Below are 23,778 nucleotides of genomic sequence, written 5' to 3'. Positions count from 1 at the left end.
GGTCAGAAACTGCAAAGTCAAGCACCGCTGAACAGGGCAAGCACCGCTGAACAGGGCATAGACCGCCATGGCAAGCACCGCTGAACAGGTTAGAAACTGCAAAGTCAAGCACAACTAGCCCATGTGCAGCAGGTGCAGTGACGGAACTGGGACCATCACAGGGAGAGTGATGCACTCTGGGCACCAGTCCCCTCCAGAACCAGTGGAGAACAGCATCCACTCCGTCTGTCCTTAACAGGATGAAGCACTCTGTGCACTAGTCCCCCTCCAGAACCAGTGGAGAACAGCATCCACTCCATCTGTCCTTAACAGGAATGAAGCACTCTGGGCACCTGTACCCCTCCAGAACCAGTGGAGAACAGCATCCACTCCGTCTGTCCTTACCAGGATGAAGCACTCTGGGCACCAGTCCCCCTCCTGAACCAGTGGAGACTGTTATCCACTTGAGAGACTGTGGCTTTGCACTCCCCAGGATGGTCCAGTGGGCAACCCACCCACTGTAGAGACTTGAGAGACTGTGGCTTTGCACTCCCCAGGATTGAACAGTGGGCAAACTACCCACTGTAGAGACTTGAGTGATTGTGGCTTTGCACTCCCCAGGATTGAACAGTGGGCAAACCTCCCACTGTAGAGACTTGAGAGACTGTGGCTTTGCACTCCCCAGGATTGAACAGTGGGCAAACCACCCACTGTAGAGACTTGAGAGACTGTGGCTTTGTACTCCCCAGGATTGAACAGTGGGCAAACCACCCACTGTAGAGACTTGAGAGACTGTGGCTTTGCACTCCCCAGGATTGAACAGTGGGCAAACCACCCACTGTAGAGACTTGAGAGACTGTGGCTTTGCACTCCCCAGGATGGTACAGTGGGCAAACCACCCACTGTAGAGACTTGAGACTGTGGCTTTGCACTCCCCAGGATGGTACAGTGGGCAACCCACCCACTTTATAGACTTGAGAGACTCTGCCTTTGCACTCCCCAGGATGGTACAGTGGGCAACCCACCCACTGTAGAGACTTGAGAGACTGTGGCTTTGCACTCCCCAGGATACATCAACGGGCATGGAGCCCCCTCGTGGATCTGGCATGGTGCTCCCTCTTCCCTTCCCCCTGAGGTGCCTGTTGTATTTCTATCTGATGCCCCAGCAGTGTTCTCTCCGTTTTGATCAGGTATCTGATGTGGGCCTCGCCCATGCATTTTGGGCCCAGGGGTCCACGACATTGAATGGTGCATTACCTGCACTACTAATCGTGATGTATATTTTGTTGAATATGTATATTTATCTGTATATATTTGGTTACTGTATTTGATATATTACAATGGTTGCACTCATTTCCTTTTGTCTTTGCATTCTTCCGGGAGGTTCGGGGGTTGTTACTGTAATGGGTGGATATGCATTGGTGTGTGTGTTGTAGTGGGTGAGGGTCGGGTGGGGGTGGGGGTGTTGCGTGTGTGTGTCCCTGACTTTTGCCTCCCCCTCCCCTATGTCGTAGGTGCAGTACTCACCGTTGTCTTCAGCGCCGGCGTTGATGATGGTCGTACAGGAGCAGGAAGACTATCGCAGGAAGTATTTGGAGTTCCGGTTCCATAGTGTCCTCCTTCCTCGTGGAGTGTGTAGAGGTGAGCGTTTTCCCTTTGAAATGGCTGTTTCGCCCGTGTTTTTATCCACGGTGAATCCGCCCCGGAAAAAATGGCGGATTGGTAGGTTGTGATACCGTGGGCGGTACTTTGTCTTCCGCCTGTCTGTTGGCGGTGACCACCACGCTGCTTGTCTGTACCGCCGTGGCGGTCGGAGTGTTAAAGTGGCTGTCTTTGTTGGCGGTTTCCGCCACGGTCATAATTCCCATTTTTTTTCCGCCGGCCTCTTTGCGGTCTTACCGCCGCTTTAACACCGTCCGCCAGGGTTGTAATGACCCCCTTTGTGTAGCAAATATATAATCTATTCTAGAATATGAGTGATGTACTGGAGAATAAAACGTGAATTCTATTACATCTGGGTGAGCAATTCTCCATACATCACGTAAACCTCTGGAGGAGATTGCTTGATAAAATGTTTTTTGCATTTTATTAGGGATATAACGAGTTTGAGCGACGATCTATAAAAGTTGATTGCAATCACCTCCTACCACAAGATTTTCAGAGTTGCAAGATAATAATAAAGAAGAAAAGTTAACCTAAAATTGAGGCTCTGCTCCAGTTGGACCATAAACATTGCAAATGGAAAACATCATACCATTAAGCTTAACTGTCAGTAAAATCCATCTTCCTATATCATCCTTAATCTCCTCTACAACTTGTATTTGTAAAGATCTATGAAACAATATTATTACCCCATTCTTAATATGAGCTGCAGAGGAACCAAAAACATGACCAACCCAATTTCTATTCAAATTTTAAAATCCTGCTCTTTAAGATGGGTTTCTTGTACAAGGGCAACTTGACAATTCAATTTAGAGAGATGTTGGAGCACTCTTTGTTTCTTAACTGGATTACGTAAACCCTTAACATTCCATGAGATAATACGAAGACTGGTCATTTAACTAGTAGAAGACATTTAGACAACAGAACCTTACTGAAACCTAAGAGACAAACAACATGTGAATCATAGAAGAAGGTGGAAGGGAAACGTATGAACATATATCTAAGTGAGGTTACATGTTGATGCCAATCTTGCATTGTAGGACATGAAAAATAATAAAGGAAAGAAAAGTTGAAAGAGAAAAAAACAGAGAGAAAAAGAAAGGGGTAGCAAAAGCACCCCATTGATAAAAGAAAGAAAAGATGACAAAAAGCCAAGAAGCTTCAGTCATAATTGTCTTAAAGAAAAGAAAAAAATACTTTGCATGGGAGAAAGGGAGGAGCAAGAAAAGAAAAAGAGGCCAATCAGCAACAGTACCCCCGAGGAACTACAATGATTTGAAAACAAGAGAGAGGAGAGACAAGGAAACAGAATAAATACATTACAAAATTAACAACTGACGACGTGACTTACCAACAAGGGAAAGAACACTATGATGTTGAGACATACAGGAATATAGAAACAATCGGAAAGGGGGTTTTCTCAACCTGAGATTTCATTGGTTTCAATATCTGTAAAGAAGAAATAAATAACTTAAGAATTTCACATTAACCAATCAAGTCTTGCTGAGTTCCATTGCCTCTCCTTTGTGAGTATATATAAACTGTTTCAGATCAGATGGATTTTCAAAAGTAGTTATGTCCCTGAAGGTGACCCTAAAGAAGCAAGGGTGAATAAGGCCAAATCTAGCATTCATAGATCTTAAGGCTGGTTGAACATCCAGAAATTCCTTCCTTCGTTTGGCGGTTGCTGTGGCCACATCCTGGCTAAAGAAAATCTTTTGGCCCGACCACAACATTTGTTTACGTTGTTTGGCGGCAGTCAAAACATTCATTAAATCTGAGTACTGTAGGAAGTAGGCGATAACTCCTCTTGGTTTTGATGGAGAAGAGGGACCAATTCGAGGGGCTCTCTGGATGTTGTGAGCAGTAGTATTCTGAAGACTAACAATCTTTGGAATATGAGTTTGCAAGAATGTTATCAAATCTTGGCCTTCTGAGCCTTCCGGAATGCCATAAATGCGAAGATTATTTCGCAGATTGCGATTTTCCAAATCTTCTGTCTGTTTTTTAAGTAGTGCGACTTCCTTAGTCGAGTTATCAACTTTAGTAGTATCTTGTATGTCACTAATCCTCTGTTCCACCTCAGAAAGTCTAGAATCCAGATGTGACCATTTCTCCTCAATTCGCTGAAACGCAATATTTGTCTCCATAACAAAAGGCTTTATTAGCTTAAGCTCATCCATAATGTCATCCAATGTGAGGGGCAATGGAGACTTAGTTGGAGAGGATAGGTCTTTTTTAACTCTTTTGTGGCCCCCGAGTCTTTACGACCATTAGAGTTAGAGACAGAGGATACAGATATTTTGGAAGTGTGAGGGGCTTTCATTTCAGCTACACAGCATATATTTAATACAATAGTGTAGTTAATGTTCCTGTAACATCGATTAAGTCACCTCAGAAGACAGATATTGAAGATTATAGAGTGTCAAAAAAGTATTAAGTTCGCCACATTACTTAAAGTAGCCAAGAGACAAAAAAGAAAATATTTTTTAGGAATTAAAAAAAAAAAAGTCCTCTCAAAATGGCGGCCGCATTCCTGTCAGAAAGGGAGCAGTAGGTTGATAAGATTAAACTCTGTAAAATACCAGAGTTTAAAAAAAAAAGAAAAAACTCAACATACTGCTCCCTGCTTGTTCACACATCAAATTCTGGGAAAAGAAATAGCCAGCTGTCAAAAACGCCTCCCTCCGATAGAAAAACGTCCTCGGCAGCTCGGGAGCGTCGTTATCGAGCGGCCATCTTAGCTGCTCCGGCGGGCGATCCCCCTAAATATACAGATTTGATAGACTTTAAGTTAAGTATTCGCCGTGGCAGACTCCCAATTTCCCAATTAAAACTAATTTCGGTAAAGTTTAAACATACAAGGAATCTTGATTGGTAAATTTATTTATTTTGACATAGTTTATGAGATGCCCATACACCATTATGTGCATAATATATGTCTTAACTTTCTTCTTCTTACTTCGGAATCCCAGATGTAGTTTTCCTTGAAAAAAGTCTGGACAAGGCAGCCGACATTCCTGGAAATACCGAAAGCCTCTTAGTTTGTTGCACAGAAGATGAACCAGGTACAGAGACTGTGGATATAAAATGATAACCGTGAGAGTAAATACATGTAATTTTTTACTGTAGTTATTAAAATACTTTATTTAGATATATTGTAAAGGACCAAAGAGTGACTGCTGTTCTTGTGTGCATGTTCTGTAACAGATTAAGGAACACAATTTTAGGACAGTGAGCTCTAACATCTATAACAGTCATGCAACCCAGCAATTGAGGTATTTTATTACATATTTGTCATAAACCTGCCAGAAAATGGCAAACTAGCAAGCTATATCTATAGATAAGTAACAAATTGCCATGGCTCGATTTTCGCCCCAAACTGAAAACAAGTTTGAGGAGCTGATTCACAAAGATAAACGCACACATTTGTATGAGGATACTCCTTTCGGTATTTATAACACTGTGATTTAATACTAACTTTATGACTGTGGAGACTCAGAAGGAAGTTTGCTTGTGAAAAACAAAAGACCTTTTTACCCTGATGTGCAGGGAGATTTCTGTGTGTGAGCCATCCTTTCTTTCCACTTCCTGGGAAAGACATGCCTGGCATAGTAGACTTGGGCAATGAAAATCAGGGATAGTTGCCCTGCCTTAAAAAAAACGTAAGTGGTGACTGCCAAGTGGTCTTGTGTTGGACAGGCTGCTGGATCGAGGATTTTATGTGACAGAGGCCCTTGAGGATCCACCATTAGATTAAATATATTCAGGTAAGATGCAGTGCTACAGGGCGTTGTGTACATCCTAGAATTAATTTGTTTTTGAGGGGTAAGGATTATTTTCCATCAAACCCAAAAGTATCTACCAGAGCAAATTAGATACTTTAGGTTGGTACTTTATTCCATGCTTTAGGTGTGTGCATTAGAGGATACTTACATTGATGACCCTCAGACATCAAAATCCAGTGTTTTAGTTCTCTTCGTTGGACACTCACTTTTCCTTGCAAGTTGAGATGCAAGCTACTACTAGGTTTCTGAAGATGAAAATGTCACAGATGTGTAAGGCTAGTATATTTCCAATGGCAAAACTAGATTCAGCTGATATCTGGCATCAAGTGTTCGGGAATTAGTTGCAATAAGAACAAATATTTTCTATGGTTCCATGGTCTGGAACTGGACTAGAGGGGAATGGCAAAGGAAATGCATACTTACCTCTGTGACTGTGTTTTTTAATAATGAAGATGAATACAATTAACATGTAGAAATAAATGTGTAGGCCCCAGTTGAAAAGCTGCATTTTAAAAACAAGTGAAATCACTAGGCTTTCCCATTAACATGTACTTAGTTGAAGAGGCTGCTGAATGCATTTTATTTTCTTTCTTTTACTCTGACCTAGGTCAGCAATGTGAGATGTTAAACGTCCATGATGCAAATGTGCTGAAAAATGCATGATTCAAGAGAAATTTCAGCCTCTAATAGGCATAGCTTTCTTAGAATAAAATAATGTATTACACTGTTTAGTTTAATTTTGATTGAATGTTTCTTATGAACAATGACACACTTAGGGCCTGATTTAGAGTTTGGCAGAGGGGCTACTCCATCACGATTGTGACAGATATTCCTTTCACCATATTACAAGTTTTCTATACTATAAAGAAATTGGAATATGGCGGACAGGATATCTGTCACGTTTGTGACAGAGTAATCTCCTCCGTCAAACTCTAGATCAGGCCCTTAGTTTAGAATGGATGCTGTAATGTAGAGGCCTAACCATGAACTGTTTTTGTCTTGTAGTACGTGAATGGTTTGAATTCTACCTTTAACTTGTTAAGTGTATCAAAGTGTAGTTGTAGAAGTGTAATATTGCAGGTGATTGTCTTTACACTGCTTAGACTCTGGGAGCTTTCCTATTCCCAAGATGACACCACCACCTGATTGGAAGAGATGCTGAGGATTGCAACTAATTGTTGCAAACTACTGATATGAAGACTTTATAAAGATGCATGTTCCTGGAGTAGACAGATCATTCACTTCAGATGTATTCTGACCCAGACTCTTTGCTGACACTTCTGAGATTCATTCTGAGAAAACATTTATTTCCCTGGTCTGAACCTATGCTGTTCTGAGACTCTACTGAGTTTCCTAAACATGTCTTTATGGGGAGTTCTGCTTTGGGATTTAAGATTTTATGCTAAAAGCTTTATGCTCTCACCTCTTGAATTTAGAGCTCTTTGTGGGCTCTAGCTGATGCCTTTCTCTCATTATTTATTATTAAAATAGAGATGTTTCCTGTATGGAATTTGCAGGGGGTAACCTGACTGCCAACCAAAGACCCCATTTCTAGATGCAATAAGTGGGTACTGTGAACCACGGTAATGGGGGATTGGAGGGATTTTAATGGTGATAGCTCATAGGCTTTCTGTCCTATGGTGGTGCAGGGAAAAAGGCTGGTGTTGAGCTAGAATTTAATATAACCATTTGTCCATTCTCTTAATAACCTGATATAAGGGGACTGTAGGTGATCTTGATTAGACATGTGCATATACCTTAGGTGCACCACCTTATTATCAGATGTTAATTCTCTCCTGCCTAAAGTAAGTAAAACCATGAAGCCTCCCAAATCATGCAATAACATTTAACCATACCAGGCTACAACAAGCATGAGGGTAGCATTCATTTTGTGTTGCATTGGACATGTGGGGCTCCAATGGGGAAATGTGACTGTACTGCACATATGGGCTATACTGAGTGTTGGAAAATTGGGTCTTTAGTTGGCAGAGGTATGCACCATGTCTAAGTAGGGACCACGATCCTACTCAGGGTAAATCAGTTTCACACCATAAAGTAATCTGTGATCAACCTCTGGTAGCCTGGCAATGAGCATGCAGGCTTAATTTAGGAGGCAGTTCGTAAAGTATTTGTGCAGCACTTAAAACAGTAACAGAGGGAAACAATATATACAAGTAATCCACACCAGGTTAGAAAAATAGTGCTTGCTTTACTGAATAATACAAGACCAAAACCACAAAAATCCAGTCAGTAGAAGTTGAGATGTGAATATCTACAAATGTAGTGCTTGAAAGCATAAACTGCCAACCTGGACTATCTGGACATGCTGGACCGGGTGGAATCTGAAAAGTCAGGCTGACCATGATGGAGCATGAGTTGGATGCAGGGACCAACCTTGTCCCGCCAAAATCAGTACCTTGGTTCTGGGTTGAGTCGACTTCGAGGGGCGATGTGAGGAGCAGGTGTGTCTATACATCAATATCATAGGTGTAGGTGATGCATTGGTTCCGAGCCACGCAAACGGAGATGCATAAATTTTGAGCCCCTTAGATGCAGGTTATGTGTCATTGTTGAGCTACACAGCCGGCGATTCAATGTCTCCTGTGGCAGTGATGCAGCGGTGTCGAAGGGGATGTGACAGTTCCAACCAGTGCACCAACACTGATGAGTGGATTCTGGAAGAAAACAGCTAACAAACCCACTTTCAAGGGCCCAGGACTGGATTGGCACCACTTGGCAAGGCAGAACTCACAGTGGACAGACTCCAGAAGCTGTAGAAGGGTTGTTGGAAGGCTTTGACTTCCCTGAGACTTCTGAACAGGAGGCAAGCCAATAAGCCCTTGAAGCCACTTTGGCTCTGGGGATGCAAAGAAGTAGGGCCTGTCCTTCTCACAGCTTGGCAAGGAGGGCAGCAGGTAGCAGGACAGGCACATAAAAGCAGGAGTCCAGCAAAGTCCAGCAGAGTCCAGTAGAATGACAGTCCTTTCAGCAGCACAGTGGTCCTCCTTCCTGGCAGAATGTCCTCAGAACCAGTATTGATCTGATGGTGTCTGAGGTCCAGTACTTACACATACAGTTTTGCCTTTGAAGTGGGTGGGACTTCAAAGAGAGTCTTTTGAAGGGCACAACGTCCCTGGTATTCCTGCCGTGGCTCCAGACACAGTTCACGGGGTTATGCAGCCCTTTGTATGGGCTCAGGACACAGCCCATTTAGGTGTAAGTGTCAGCTCTTCCCGCCCAACCTTCCTAGGACAGCCCATCAACATTCAGAAGACCACTCAATCACACCTAAGCTCCCTTTGTGGATGGCTCACCCACCCAGCAGTATATTCAGAGACAGGCAGAAGGCACTACATGATTTAAAGTATGGAGATGCCAACTTTTTAAAAGTTGCATTTTCAGGCATACAATTTAACATGTAACTTTACCATAAATTGTGATCTTAAATTGTGATTCAAGAGACACCAAGCCTGGGGGTCCCAGTTGGAAATTACGCTTATATAATGTAGTAAGGCATTCCCAACGTTAACCTATGGTTAAGAGTTTTTCACTAACTGGACATGTAAAATATAAAGGTACATATCCAACATTTTCAATATACTGCACCTGGCCCTTGGGACTGTCCAGGGCTTACCTTAGGGGTGACGTATATGTATTAAAAAGGAAGGTTTAGGCCTGGCAAGGGGGTTAAATTACCAAGTAGACATGGCAGTTTAAAACTGCACCCACGAGGTCTGCAGTGGCAGGCCTGTGCCAGGTTTCAAGGGCTACTACAGTGGCTGGCAGAATCAGTGCTGCAAGCCCTCTAGTACCTAATAGGACTATTTGGGGAAACACATTTGACGAACAGTAGTAAATATAAGGAAACATGTCAACAGACAAGTGAGAATCATATGGGTATCAAATTTCTATTCAATCAAAAATAACTCCAACACTGAAAACATTTTCATATACATAAAGAAAATCCAAAATTCATATATTGGTATGAAAAAAACTAAAATAATTTTCACTCAGTCCAAAAGCACATTGAGAGGTTAATGTCCATTCATATGAAGTTCCATTCAAAAGTGAAACTCGAAAAGTCCACTATCTGTAAGGCATCAGCTAATCAATGCGACTCCAGTTCATGTAATGTATATCCAGTTATCCAATCTCTACAGATCTGTCCATGGATGGTAGTAGACTTCAGCACATGTAAAAGCTTATAGCCGCCGACACATGTTTCATCCCAAAACGGGACTTTATCAAAGCTAGCAGTATAGTAACAATAGAAGAACAAAAAGATCTTGATTATCATCATTCATGTTTCTATTAATCTCATTCATATTTAACACTACCAAAAGTGTATACCAGATAATAAACATCAGAAACACCATTGTTATACAATATACCAAGTAGACAATAAAAAGACCATGGATCCCTAAATTATAAAACTGTATCACCGTGAGAAAAAGAGCCGTTAGATATCAAACAACACCCATATGTTCACTGAAAACATAAGTGACTACAAAGTAACTCCTTATACATATCACATGCTTTTATAGTGAGATATTAAGAATGGTGGATAAATTATATCACAAGACTACCATGCCAAAGGAGGATGCTGATTGTACCTTCAATTTTATGCTTATTCTACTCCACAATCCAATTTCCTAAAATATCATTCTGCAAAATAATACTCTAGGGTTTAGTATAGCTCATAACCAAATTGCATTATTATTAAAATATATTATTTATTACTCTAATGTTAAATCTCCTCACTTTTAGTATCTACAAAGGAGAAATTTATAGATCACGAACAGGAATAAGAGTCCAAAAGAAAATTGTAGAAATAACTACTACAAAATCCAAAAGAAATGTATTGTGCATTCTAATCATGTGTATAGACAAATTGCTCAAAAGAAGAGACATGTTATTTGTATATGAATATAAAGACGTCTAGGTACCAAATAACAACATAGCAGAGGTTTGCCAAAGCGATGTTACCTTTCCATTTCAAGATGTCAAAACTTTTGAAAGATCTTCCATTTGTATATGAAAACCGATCCAGTTCTGCATACAATATTTGTTGTGTATACACAAAAAACCCGATCATAAAAAGAACTACCACCTACTAAATATACAATAAAGGATGTAGAAGATATTAGAATTCTGCTTTCTCTGGATAGGAAAGATATTGATGACTCAGATAGACAACCATTGTTGGATGATTTGAAGATTAGGCAGGATTTTACGATTAATAGTGAACTCAAACCCACATCCAAGTTCATACCGGTTTTGCCCTTCGACAATGTTATAGATACTTTTGGAAAACTAGTCAAAGAAGATATAAATAGACTAGACAGAAAGATTAGGATGGGCAAACCTCATATTTCACATAATATAACCAAAAATGAAAAATTATCACTACAAGAGTTATGCAATAACCGCAAATTAGTGATTAAGGAAGCTGATAAAGGTGGCAACAAAGTCATCATAAATAGATGTGACTACCTTAGGGAGATTGAGCGACAACTAGCAGATACAAGTGCATATGTAAAATTAAACGATTATCCCATGTACACAATTGTACAGAAATTAGAGGACCTTCTACATTAATGGCAAGATGACTGTCTTATTTGATTTGAATCAGCATCCTAAAGCTCCATGCATTAACATATTACCCAAAATACATAAAAACAATACTTCACCTCCCAGAAGACCTATAATATCAGGAATTTGTGGACCCACTGAAAGACTCTCTGAATACATTGACAGTTACAACCTATTGTTAAACATTTACCGTCATATTTGCAAGATACAAAAGATGTTCTTTTGAAATTAGAAGACATAACATGGTCATCTGAGATGACTTGGGTAACAATGGATGTAACATCTCTACCTAAAACCAAGGGTTTAGAAGCAGTACGATTCTTTCTTTCAAGTCGCTCAGTTTCATACTTAGAGCACACTGATATGTTGATACAGATGATTGAGTTCACATCGGACAACAATGTTTTTGTCCAGGAAGGTGAATGGTTTCGCCAGGCCCAAGGAGTAGCTATGGGTTCTCGATTCTCACCATCTTACGCTAATTTATACATGGGCCTATTTAAAAAAATACATATTTGGCAAAGTTGTCCACCGAATCTAACTGAACACATCTTTTTTTAGGGATGTTACATAGACAATATATTACTTATTTGGACAGTAACAACATCTTCGCTGTTGGAATTTTGTGATTATATTAACATAAATTATTTCAACATCAAGATGACATATGAATATAGCAAAGACTGCATTCACTTTCTAGATTTAGAAATTTATAACAGCAATAATAATGTTCAAAGTACAATTTATCGGAAACCAACTGTGTGTAATGGTTTATTACATGCATCTAGTAGTCATCCCAAGTCCCAAATATCAGCTATCCCATTTGGCAAAATGATTAGAATAAAAAGAAACTGTAGTCAACCAGAATCAGTGACGACTGAGCTTAATATCTTGGAAAATAGATTTCTCCAAAGGGGTTATGCTAGTAGTTTACTATCAATGTCTAGAAAAGAGATCAATAAAATATTAAGGACTTCATTAATGAGAACAAAAAATAGATCAAGATCTCAATCATTGCACAAATCTATATCCTTTTGTACAGTTTATAGCCAAAGTAGTTATGACATTTACAAAATTCTTTGCAAACACTTTAAGGTTTTGCATACTGACCTGACTTTATCTAAGATCTTACCCTCTAAACCTAAAATGGTTCATAAGAGGGGAAAAACAATCTATAGAATTGGTATGTAAGAGTTATCTACCATTGATTAAGGACAAGATTGAAACCTGGCTTTCAAATAAGATCTGTGGATTTTATAAATGTGGACGCTGTAATATGTGTCATGTAGCATTAAATAAAACAATGGAATTTATTTTCAATGGGAGCAATAATTACAAAATTAAGACTTTAATAAACTGTAATACCAAATATGTTGTTTATCTACTAGTATGCAAATGTGGCGAGATATATGTGGGCAGTACCATCAGGCCACTTAAGGAAAGGATACAGGAACATATGCGGTTGTCACGGAATAATGATCCTACTTCACCCCTATTACGCCATATGTGTCAAAAGCATGGTGCATTGGAAATCCCGGTATTTAAATACATGGGTATTAGTCACACTCCATTACATCCTAGGGGAGGTGACAGATTGTTGGATCTTTTGAGAAACTAGGCCAGATGGATCATTAGATTGTAGTCTATTCAAAAGGGTATCAATACAGATGATGAAATGTACCACGTTTTATGAATATTACAGTTTGTTTGGATACTAGGTCGAAAAAACAATTGCGTTTTTAGATAACATATATGACAACAGGATAATTGACCATGTATGTATTGAGTAACATTTATTTATTTAATAACATAAACTTCCAGTTTTATTGTACACTTGAAGCTATGATTGCGTAAGGCAAAGTACATTGAATATGTTCATTAAGTTTACATAATTAATAATCAAATTATATTGGTCAACATTTGTGTAATGAGCTTTGTAAAATACAGTTATAACTCCCACTTTACATGTTTCTATGATCACACTTGGGTGTTTCCGGCTCTATATACCAACGGAGGATGGCCTGACTGAATAAGATTAATGACCTACTATTTATCTCTGCATATTTCTTTATTCTGATTTAAGTTACTAACATTGTTTTTCATCTTCGGGTATATTTGGCTATATATTGAACACTTAGCAAGTCCCAACTATTTAACAGTAATACCTATGAGATGAGGTAATAATTGTTGCTTTAAAGTTACAATACATTATTTAGGCATTTACTTATATAGCATGAACACAGTCCAGAGTCATAAAATTTGGTGAGGAATAATTTCATATTATTTGGTTGGACGAGCAGAAGATACATGCTTGTTTTTTAATTACAAATCGATAGTTTTGCCATTACAAAATGGCTGCCGCAATTTTAAGGGCAGTTTTTGGTCTGATCGTCACATTTTTCATTTAACAGATCATTTATCCATTATTTTCTTATGATTTTATCTGTACCGATATGTAACTATGTAGGGAGCAACTCCAAAGCCTTTTGGTTTGCTGTGTTATAAATATTGAATTGTTTTAGAGCAGGAATTGTGATTTCTAGCTGTTACAAAATTGCCACCACTGTATCCATGGGCTTTATACGATTTGTTAGATACACTTGACAACAGTGTCCTGAGAGGAGCCACATATTTCCTTCCACCCAGCTTTTCCCCAAGTCTCCCAATAAAAATAGTACCTCATTTGTGTGGGTAGGCTTAGTGCCCTTGACGGGAAATGCCCCAAAACACAACATGAACTCATCACATTTTCACAAAGAAAACTGACCTGTTTTTTGCAAAGTGCCTTCCTGTGGATGTTGGCCTTTAGCTCATCCGGCACCTAGGAAAACCTAGCAAACCTGGAAATTTCTGAAAACTAGACACCTAAGGAAACCCAGGATGGGTTAATTTGTGGTGCTCTCACCAAGTTCTGTTACCCAGAATCCTTAGCAAAACTCAAAATTTGGCCCAAAAAAACACTTTTTCCTCACATTTCGGTGCTGCAAAGTTCTGGATTCTGAGGGGAGCCACACACTTTCTTCCACCCAGCATTACCCCTTGTCTTCCGATGAAAATGGTGATGAAGCCTAGTGTCCGCAACAGGAAATGCCCCAAATACCCCAAATGGTCCTGGGATCTACCAAACCCTGACATTTCTGAAAACTAGACATCTGAGGGAGTCCAAGGAGGTGTGACTGGCGTGGATCCCTCAGTGTTTTTGTTTTTGTACCCAGAATCCTCAGCAAACCTCAAATTTAGCTAAAAAATCAATTTGTTTTCCACATTTCTGAGTGGAGTCACCGCACCGGCACAAATTTCCTACCACTCAACGTTTCCCTCAGTCTCCCCGTAAAAATGATACCTCACTTGTGTAGGTGGGCCACTTGTCTGTGACAGGGAGCCAAAAACATGTTGAAATTGAGGGGGAACCAAAGCGGGTACAAAAGGGCTGCTTGAAAAAAAGAATTTAAGCGGACAAGTGGGGTGGAATTTCTAGGTCTCACACATTTTTCTAAATGGCAGCGTCCCAATGTCCAAAAAGTGCAGCCCTCACCATTCCAAGTGAGACGGTTTTGAAAGTTAGACAAGCTCTCATGGCCCAAATGTAAAACCAAAACCCAAAATAATCAAATGCCCTCTTGCTTGTCGTTGGGATAAGATCTTTTAGTGTGCTGGGGGAGAGCTGAAAGACTGTTACCCCCTTCAGTTAGGGTGGGGGCATAGCCATGCCCATACTGATTGGTAGCCACCACTCCACTATTTTTTTTTTTCTTTTTTATTCCCTGGCATCTAGTAGGCTTTCTGTCCCCCCAGGAAGTAGATTGGGGGTAATTGCCTCATCTGACCACCAGTGGGCAGAACAACTTTGTTCCCATTTATTTGGGGCCATACCCCCACCCTCTTTTTTTTAAACAAGTTCTTCCCTGGTCTCTGGTGGGTTTCTGTCTCCCTTGGGGGCAGATGGGCCTCACAAAAATAGGCCAAGGGGGGCAGAAATGGCCAACAGTAATGTGCCACCATGGGGAACGACCCTTGCCCAAGGGGCAGCCCCCCAAACAAAACACACACTTTCCAATCTCTGGTGCCTAAGTGGTTTCTGCCCCACAAGGTGCAGATCGGCCTAATAGAAATAGGCCAAGCTGCCCTAAAGAGTGGCAGAAATGGCCTAAAATAACATTGCCCTCCAGGAGAGCAACCCTTGTCTAAGGGGTCGCTCCCCATTAGTAAAAAGAAAAAAGAAAGCTGTGGTGCCTAGTGGTTTCAATTCCCCTTGGGGCACACTGACATAGGCTGATCTGCCCCCAAGGAAGGCAGAAATGGGCTAAAAACTATTTGCCCCTCAGGGGAGTGACCCTTGCCTAAGAAGGCGCTCCCCACATCTAAAAAATAAAATAAATAATAATCCCTGGTGTCTAGTGGCTTTTTCCCCCCCCCCGGGGGCCGATCGGTTTCATTAAAATAGGATGATCTGCCAAAGGGGGCAGAAAAGTCTTAATTAAAAAATGCCCTCCAGGGGAGAGACCCTTGTCCAAAGGGTCGCTCCATTCATTGTTTAATTACAACAAAAAAAAAACTCCCTGGTGTCTAGTGGGCAAATTCTGCAGCCTGATTGCTTTACAATCGGGCTGCAAAAATGCTCGGAAAGACATGAAAAGAAAGGCCTTTCCTTTCATGTCTCTCAGCTTTCCCCCACCCCTTGATCGGAAGAGAAATGTAAGCATTTCTCTTCTGATCGGTGTGTCCTCTGATGGGGTCAGCCCATGATCGCGCGTGGACGTCCTCAGACGGCACTGGTGTGGGGAAGCAATTCCCCCTCCATCCCTGCCCATGGGGGGTGGGAGGGAGGCCCATGGGGGGAGCACTAGCGCTCCCTCCATGGGCCAGTCCCAGGACACAATAGTTACCTCCATGGCGCCAGAGCGCTGCGCCACCAGACGTAACCATTACGTCCTTGGCGACCAAGGGGTTAAAAAGGAAGGTCCAGCTAATTCTGTTGAATGCTTTTTCCGCGTTGACAGAAAGAAAAATGTCTTCTTTTTATGATCTGGAGGCATTATCCAGGAGATGGAAGAGGCGCTGCGTATTGTCTCCACATTGGCGGGTGTCTGATCTGGTGCAATTAAGCCCAGCTTATAGGAGTTAAAGCGACTAGCTAGTACACTCGTAACTAGTTTGGCATCCATGTTTAACAGGGAGAGAGGTCAGTGTGAGCTACATTGTGCAGGATCCTTGCCCAGCTTGGGGATAATTGAAATTGCGGCCACCAGCATTAATTCCATGAGTGAGCTTGAGAGGGTAAAGGAATTAAACAATTGGGTGAGGAGGCTAACTCTTGGCAGAATGTCGTGTAAAATTACGCTGGGAAGCTATCAGGCCCTAGTGATTTTGTTAGCTTCTGGTGGGCTATAGCGGAGATCACCTCCTCACATCTTATGGGTTTGTCGAGGGTGGTGGCTGCGTGGCTAGGGAGGGGCGATTGCAGGCATTTTGCCAAGTAGTTCCTGTGTGCAGTGATGACTGAAACTTACCAAAACATTAACCAGGAAACAGTCATACCAATTCCTGATCTGACAGCAAAGTTCCATTCAAAATGGTGGCCAGAGAGGCTCATGGTGGGGCGGCCTGGGGATGGTCTCGCTGGATGATCCACTCTGCCACCCTAGCTTCTGAGTTGTTGAGGTGATTAATGCCGGGTAACAACTGGTGGGGATGGTGAATTACCCATAGGAAATCATTGGTTGAGGCCTCCACCAGCATCAGATACCAAACGGTATAGGACCACTCAGCACTCACCGGCACGCTCACTGAGGTCCGGTGGGGAGCGCTGTCCTCATTTCCCCATCTTCTGCCAAGTAAAAGTCCTGGGTGGAGAAATGTGGAGAGATGCAGACAAGCTGGATGATGTCATGTCTGAAGAAAGGTCCAGGATGGGTTGAGCATCTGTCGCTGTTTGGGGTTGGTGTAGCTGCCCGTTTCAATTGGTGATTACTTTTAAGAAGAGGCGGTCCATCACCGGTTTAAATTCTTTGCCGGAGGGTGTGCTGTAAGACATCTTGCTAAAGGCCTATAGTGTGCTCTCTGAAGCTAATGAGCTATTTCACTCTGGCAGCTCTCAATATTTCTTCCTTCTTAACCTGAGAAAAATGCACGCATGCCAGGACATCTGATGGCCTGGCTGATGGGCCACCTGACCTGCCAACCCGATGTGCTCTGTCAGTTCTTAGGTCCATGTTATCATCCCATTCCATGACAGAGGATGAGAGCTCTTATGCATGCCAGGATGTCAGACCCTTCATTGTCTGCCAGAACCCCTCTCAACTGTATGTTGTTACGGCAGGACCTATTCTCAAACTCCTCTGCCTGAAGTCCAAGATCCTCTTGCCCTTCCTGTAGGTGAATAATGTCTTGCCTCATCATCTCTATTTCCTCTCCTTGTGCTGTTTCACCATTCTCTAGGGCAAAGAAGGGGTCGCCGACTGAGGCTAAGTCTTGACGGAGGTCCTATATGTCTTGTGAAATATTGCTCTTGAGGAAGAGATGATCTGCTTTTAGCATCTCGAAGAGAAATGTAATGAAGCAATTGGTCACTGGGGCTGCCTCTGAATCTATTGGGTCCTCTGTGTTAAAAGAAGTAGGAGGCTGAGGGCAGTTGTTTGGACTTTATAATGGGCTGGCGTAGCGCCTGTAAGCAGATCTCTGACCTATTGGTCCTTCTTATGTTTGGAGAAGGCCATGACACTAGGCATGTGGAGGACGCATGTGCCGTAGGCTGAGGAGATGTTAGAAAAGAGGGACTGCAACTAACATAAGGTCCAGCGTGGGTGTAAGACCAAGCTAAATGGTGACCACTGGGCCAATCAGTGAGATACTGCAATCTAAGGCTTTGGTAGTTCAAGCTCCGGCTGCCCCTTTAAAAGTGTTGTAAGGCCAAGAAACCTCTGGATGTCGCCCTCACGGGGCATGAGATGCCCCAATGACGGAGCTAAAGCGCTGGGAAGGGGAGCCATGGCCTGGTTCCAGATCTATGCTGCCCCCAGATTCAGAGACGCCGCAGGGCTCCAAATCATTGACCTTCCTTTATTGGTGCCATGGACTCGGAGCGATGTGGGCAAAACAAGTCCCAGGGCCTACGCAGGGTAGCAGAGATAGACTGGCTGGAGGTATTAGGCCCACAACATGGTGCTTCATGGGCCAGGTGATGCCGGGGCACAAGGTCCAGGCCTTACAAAGTCTGAGAAAAAAGGGCCTCACCTTGCTCTGTGGGGGATGCACCAACCTCCAAGCATCAGCTTCTGGGAAGGTGGTGGAGGATAGGCTTGTCTTGGTGCTGTGCCCTTTCACCATCAGGAGCTCCGTTCGTGTGATCCTCAATGGATTAGCTGCTCCAGTGTGATGGTCACTGAATTGGGACCGGCACTGCCCAACTTTACAGACACTGGAGTCTAGCCAAATAGGCTGCGGAGCTCGCAACCCTACCATTAATTCTTGAGTGGAGGCGGTGTTGGCGAACCACTCTTCACCAGGAGGTCCTGTTGTCGAAGGCCCCCCCAATGTAGAAATCTGCGATAGGTGTATTGTGTACTGGGATCTGAGCTGCTCTGGTCATCCATTGCAGTGCGGTGATCACAATGGGGCCGGCTCTTTTAATTCCTCTATACTACCGGGATACAGAAGTCTGTCCATGCTTTAACTGCTGAAGCTCTTACAATGGGGTCCGGGGAAATAATCATTTCTGGCATTTTGCTCTTTCTATGTGTGCTGCACAATGCAGCACACATAGAAAAAGCAAAAAACGGGGAGGAATAAAAGTATTCCTCCTCGTTGCGCCCTGCTAACGCCACCCCTGGGTTGTCGTTAGATTTTAGCACTGACTTGGGTTTACAAAATAAATCTGAGCCAGCGTCAAAATGCAATAGGTGTTGCTGTGGCACACCCACAGCAAAACCCATTGCACACCTCTTCCACGCACAGTGCTGCATGGGAAGGGACCATATTTACAAGGTGGTGTTAAGCCACAAAAAGTGGCTTACCGTCACCTTATAAATACAGTGCAATGCATAGTGCCACCGGAGCGTCACTAAAGTGACGCTCTGGTGGCGCTAGGGGCCTATAAATACGTCTTTTGATGCTGTGGTTGAATTTTGAGGCTGCACATGGCCATTTTGATCACTGCTGGGAAACTGGATTATGTAACTTGGTATTTTCAGGGTGTAATGTATCATTTGAGGTTGTGGTTTGTCCTTTTGAGGTTCTATCTGAGGATTTGGGAATAGTGCTATGTTAAGGTATCAAAACATTTTGCTTGGGCATTTAAGAGCTGTGAATGGGCTTTCCTGGTATTATTTTGGCACCTGTTGCTGATATGAAGTTATACATTGGTATATGGTGAATGTTTTAGTCATCTGATAATTGCAAGTTGCGATGAGAGAACTGCTGCAAAGGCATGCCCTAGGGTCATCCCTGTTGTATCTCGGTTGCACATTGAAATATCATGCAATTTCTCTACTTCATAAACGAGTAGTATATAAATGAGACTTCTATATGCATTAATATTAAACATGTTACATTATTAATGTTGCCCATATATGATTGTATATTCTGAGCAATACACAATCACTTCAGCACAGCTCGTTCTATCCCGTGTGGCTAAACCAGTTATTGGGATTAGTTTCATAGGAGACACTCCATAATTGACCAATGGTCTCATTAGGATACGTATGTAAAAGTCTGTGAGACATCAAAAGTATATAACACCTTTGTCTGTCAATGGCAACATGTTTTCTGCAATATTTAGGACACATGACAGTCATGATGCTGTCAACTGTAAAAGCAAACCCCGACTTGCAACCGCTTGCACAAGGCAATGTCACTCTACTTTAGTTAAACATGCATGTATGTGTCTTTGACTTGCATAGACAATAGACTACGCTCACCACAATACAATCAGGGCGAATCTCCCACCATCATGCATACTGCTCATCTAGGACACATTAATCCTAGTTTAGGAGCTTTACCGTGTTTTTAAAACAAGAGTTACGGCAAAATATTTAATAAACAAGTAAAGCAGAGGTTTTCTTTCCAATGAATATTTCGGTCATCTTTAGGTGTTTATGAGCCATTTTAAATTTGACTTCATGCATAATTTGGGAATAATTCCCAAAAGCTATGCACTTAAGGGTAAGTATCTAATCAAGGAGATAGACTTCTGCTGTCAGAAAAAAAGAAAATGTTGATAAAAAGTTCGAGGGGGGCAGCAAGTGAAAAGTGCGAAATAAATTTACACTGATAAAATCACTCTGTGATTATTTGTTCGGAATAGAACATATATTGATAGAGATCCTGACGGAGTTCGAATCACAGTCCATAACACTGTAAAATATGGGTTTAGATTAGATATTTACATGAGAAAACTATACAAGAGAGACAAACAAATTAAATCTGGTGACTTACCTAGTGGCAAATGCAGTGTATCATGTGGAGAGTCTCCAATTCCTTTCCTAGACTGCACAAAAAAACAGAACAATAAAAAGAGTTACTTTTAGCATAAAACTACTAGATTGTAGTCAAACACATCAGCTAGCACAGGGGCAACGTCACACCATTCAGAAGTTCTCCCTATAAAAAACACCCTTGAATTGCTTAAATTGCAAGGCAAGTGTCACAGCGCGGTGACTCTTCATTCGGTTTTATTCATTTGTAAAAGGCCATCATACCACCAAAGGACAGAGCAGGGGATGTTATTGATTGCAGGGGGTGGACCACCTGCCTAGCTAGGTTTACACACTTCTCAGTTTTGCATATCCATTTTCATTCTCTAGTGGGAATGGCTCTTGAAGGGTCCTGAATCTGAGAGCTCGGCCCAGTAATGCCTCTGAAACGTTTGAAAACTGGTTGAGTGGCTGTTTTGAAAAACTTTGTGGATTCCTAGATTTGTATGGCCTCCAGGAACCTTATCTATGTTGATTAGTAGTACGTGAGACATTGGCCTACACTTACAAGAAAAAGACGCAGCGCGGTGCCGCAAGTCAGCTTGCTGTGCTGCATCATTGGGAAAGTGCAGGGATGCATCATATTTAAAGCAATATAATGCATCCCTGTACTTTCGTCTGCACTCTTGCACATTAGGTTGCCTAGTGCAGGGATGACTGTTCCTGAAAATAAAAAAAACAATAATGGTGATTTTATGTGTGCTGATGAATGCAGCACAAATAGAAAGAGGAAGAAACAGGGATAAATAATGTTAGTTCTTCCAGTTATGCCAAGCTTATGCCACCCCTGGGGTGGCGTAGGAATGTGACGCATTCCCTGTTTCACAAAACCTTGTAAATCTTGGAACGTGTCAGATTCCATGGGTGTTGTGGGGAACACGCACAGCAACACCCATCGAAATCAGAAAGATGCGTGAAAGGGAGCATATTTACAAGACCATGAAAACCAATGCAAGGTGGCTTTACGTGACCTTCTAAGTATATGCAGGCACATTGCACCACTAGAACGTTACAAAAGTGATGTTCTGGCACTGTTATTGTGCAGCAGGAGCCTTGTGAATATGCCCCCAATATCGTAAGTCCTGAAGATGTTTTGTCCTGCACTATGGTCCGTGTTAATAATGGGGTCTTTGGTTGACAGTCAGGTTACCCCTGTCCAAGCAATGACCCACACTCTAGTCAGGACAAAGGAGAAATACACCTTGTTAACCCCTGCTCACTCCCTTGGTAGCTTGGCAGAAGCAGAAAGGCTTAACCCAGAAGCAATGTGTAAAGTATTTGGACCAACACATACATTGATATGGTAAAAACACCGCAAAATGACTCAACACCAGGTTAGAACAATAGCCAATATTTATCCGAACAAAACAAGATCAAAACAACAAAAATCCAACATACACAAGTCAAGTTATGAATTTTTAAAGATTAAACACAAAAACAGCACTTAGAAACACAAATGCTTCAATTAGGTGATATCAAGACGTTGTGACGGAGTCCTTACCAACAATCCGATGCAAATGGCACCAGTCACAAACCCTTATGAAAATGAGGAAGTAAGCTGGTGCAGGGAGTCGGGGATCGCGGGGTCACTGGATCCGAGGCATCATCGGTTCTGGTGCTGTAGAGAAAAGTAGTGGAGGCGTCACAAAGAGATGTCGGGTTCATGCTGCAGAACGGTGGAGGTGAGGTGGTGTCAGTGCGAAACTTTGGATCCGTGCACTTACGGCAGAGTCGATGTCCATCAGTCACGACGTGGTGCGGTGACTTCCGCGGAGTCGTGGACTTCAGCGAGGCTACATCGGTGTCGGGCCTGCAAGATTGTCGCCCTACAGCGAGAACTACGGCATTGGTTGCAGGTGGCATCATGGGATTCAGCAGCTGCATCGGACTAGAGTCACCCAAAGTCAGTTTCCTAAGATTTTCTTGGTTCTCCACCAGCTTCTCTTTTTGATGGCCCAGGGACTGTATTGGGTACCACTTGGCAGGGCAGGAGTCTCAGCAGAGAGTCCAGGTGCTAGCAGAAGTCTGTGATGGCCCTGAGAATTCAGTACAGGGGACAAGCTCAGTCCAAGCCCTTGGAGTTTCTTCTCAAGCAGGAATATACCACAAAGTCCAGCCTTTGTCCCCTTTCACAGGCAGATGCAGTAACTGCAGGATAATCCAACAAAGCACAGTCACAGGCAGGGGCAGCACTTCTCCTCAGCTCTTCTCCTTGGCAGAGGTCCCTCTTGAATCCAGAAGTGATCTAAAAGTCTGGGTTTTTGGGTCCACTACTTATAACTCTTTCTGCCTTTGAAGTAGGCAAACTTCAAAGGAAAGTTTCTGTTGTTCACACGATCCTGCCTTGCCCAGGCCTCAGACACACACCAGGGGGTTGGAGATTGCATTGTGTGAGGGCAGGACAGCCCATTCGGGTGTAAGTGACCACTCCTCCCTCTACTCCAGCTCAGATGGCTCATCTGGATATGCAGGCTATAGCCCAGCCCCCTTTTTGTCACTGTCTAGAGGAGATTCAAAAACAGCCCAACTGTCAGTCTGACCCAGACAGGGAATCCACAAACAGGCAGAGTCACAGAATGGTTTAAGCAAGAAAATGCCTACTTTCTAAAAGTGGCATTTTCAAGCTAAGAATCTGAAAAACAACTTCACTACAGATATATTTTTAAATTGTGTGTTCAGAGACCCCAAACTCCACATTCCTATCTGCTCTCAAAGGGAAGCTGTATTTTAAGGATATTTAAAGTAACCCCAATGTTAGCCTTTGAGAGAGATAGGCCTTTCAACAGTGAAAACCAAATTTGTGAGTATTTCCCTGTTAGGACATGTAAAACACATCAGTACATGTCCCACCTTTAACATACACTTCACTCTGCCCATGGGGCTACCTAGGGCCTACCTTAGGGGTGTGTTACATGTATAAAAAGGGAAGGCTTAGCCCTGGCAAGTGGGTACACCTGCCAAGTCGAATTGGCAGTTTAAAACTGAACACATAGACTCTGCAGTGGCAGGTCTGAGCCATGTTTACAGGGCTACTTGTTGTGGTGGCACAACCAGTGCTGCAGAACCACTAGTAGCATTCGATATACAGGCCCTAGGCACTCCTAGTGCACTTTACTAGGGACTTACTAGTAAATCAAATAGGCAAGTCATGGAAAAGCCAATTACACATGTAATTGCACATAGGAAGCACTTGCACTTTAGCACTGATCAGCAGTGGGAAAGTGCCCAGAGCAACAAAAACAGCAAAAACAGAGTCCAGCACACAGACAACAGCCTGGGTAGCAAAG

At 42.5% G+C, this 23,778-nt stretch overlaps 1 long non-coding RNA gene across 2 annotated transcripts in view; it reads right to left on the bottom strand.

The window, feature by feature from the left end:
• Positions 1-4,511: 4,511 nt before the first annotated feature.
• LOC138272955 (uncharacterized) overlaps positions 4,512-23,778 on the bottom strand; it is a 124,215-nt gene continuing 104,948 nt past the window's right edge. For both annotated transcript variants that reach the window (XR_011200269.1, XR_011200270.1), the window contains 2 exons: positions 20,454-20,505; positions 4,512-4,718 (listed from right to left, as the gene is read on the bottom strand). This is a non-coding gene — a long non-coding RNA (uncharacterized lncRNA). The remainder of the gene's footprint in view (positions 4,719-20,453; positions 20,506-23,778) is intronic.

The sequence above is a fragment of the Pleurodeles waltl genome, chromosome 2_2, assembly GCF_031143425.1.
Source record: "Pleurodeles waltl isolate 20211129_DDA chromosome 2_2, aPleWal1.hap1.20221129, whole genome shotgun sequence".
Classification (NCBI taxonomy): Eukaryota; Metazoa; Chordata; class Amphibia; order Caudata; family Salamandridae; genus Pleurodeles; species Pleurodeles waltl.
The sequence above is the reverse complement of the archived record's forward strand: the minus strand, read 5'-3'. Positions and strand labels throughout refer to the sequence as shown.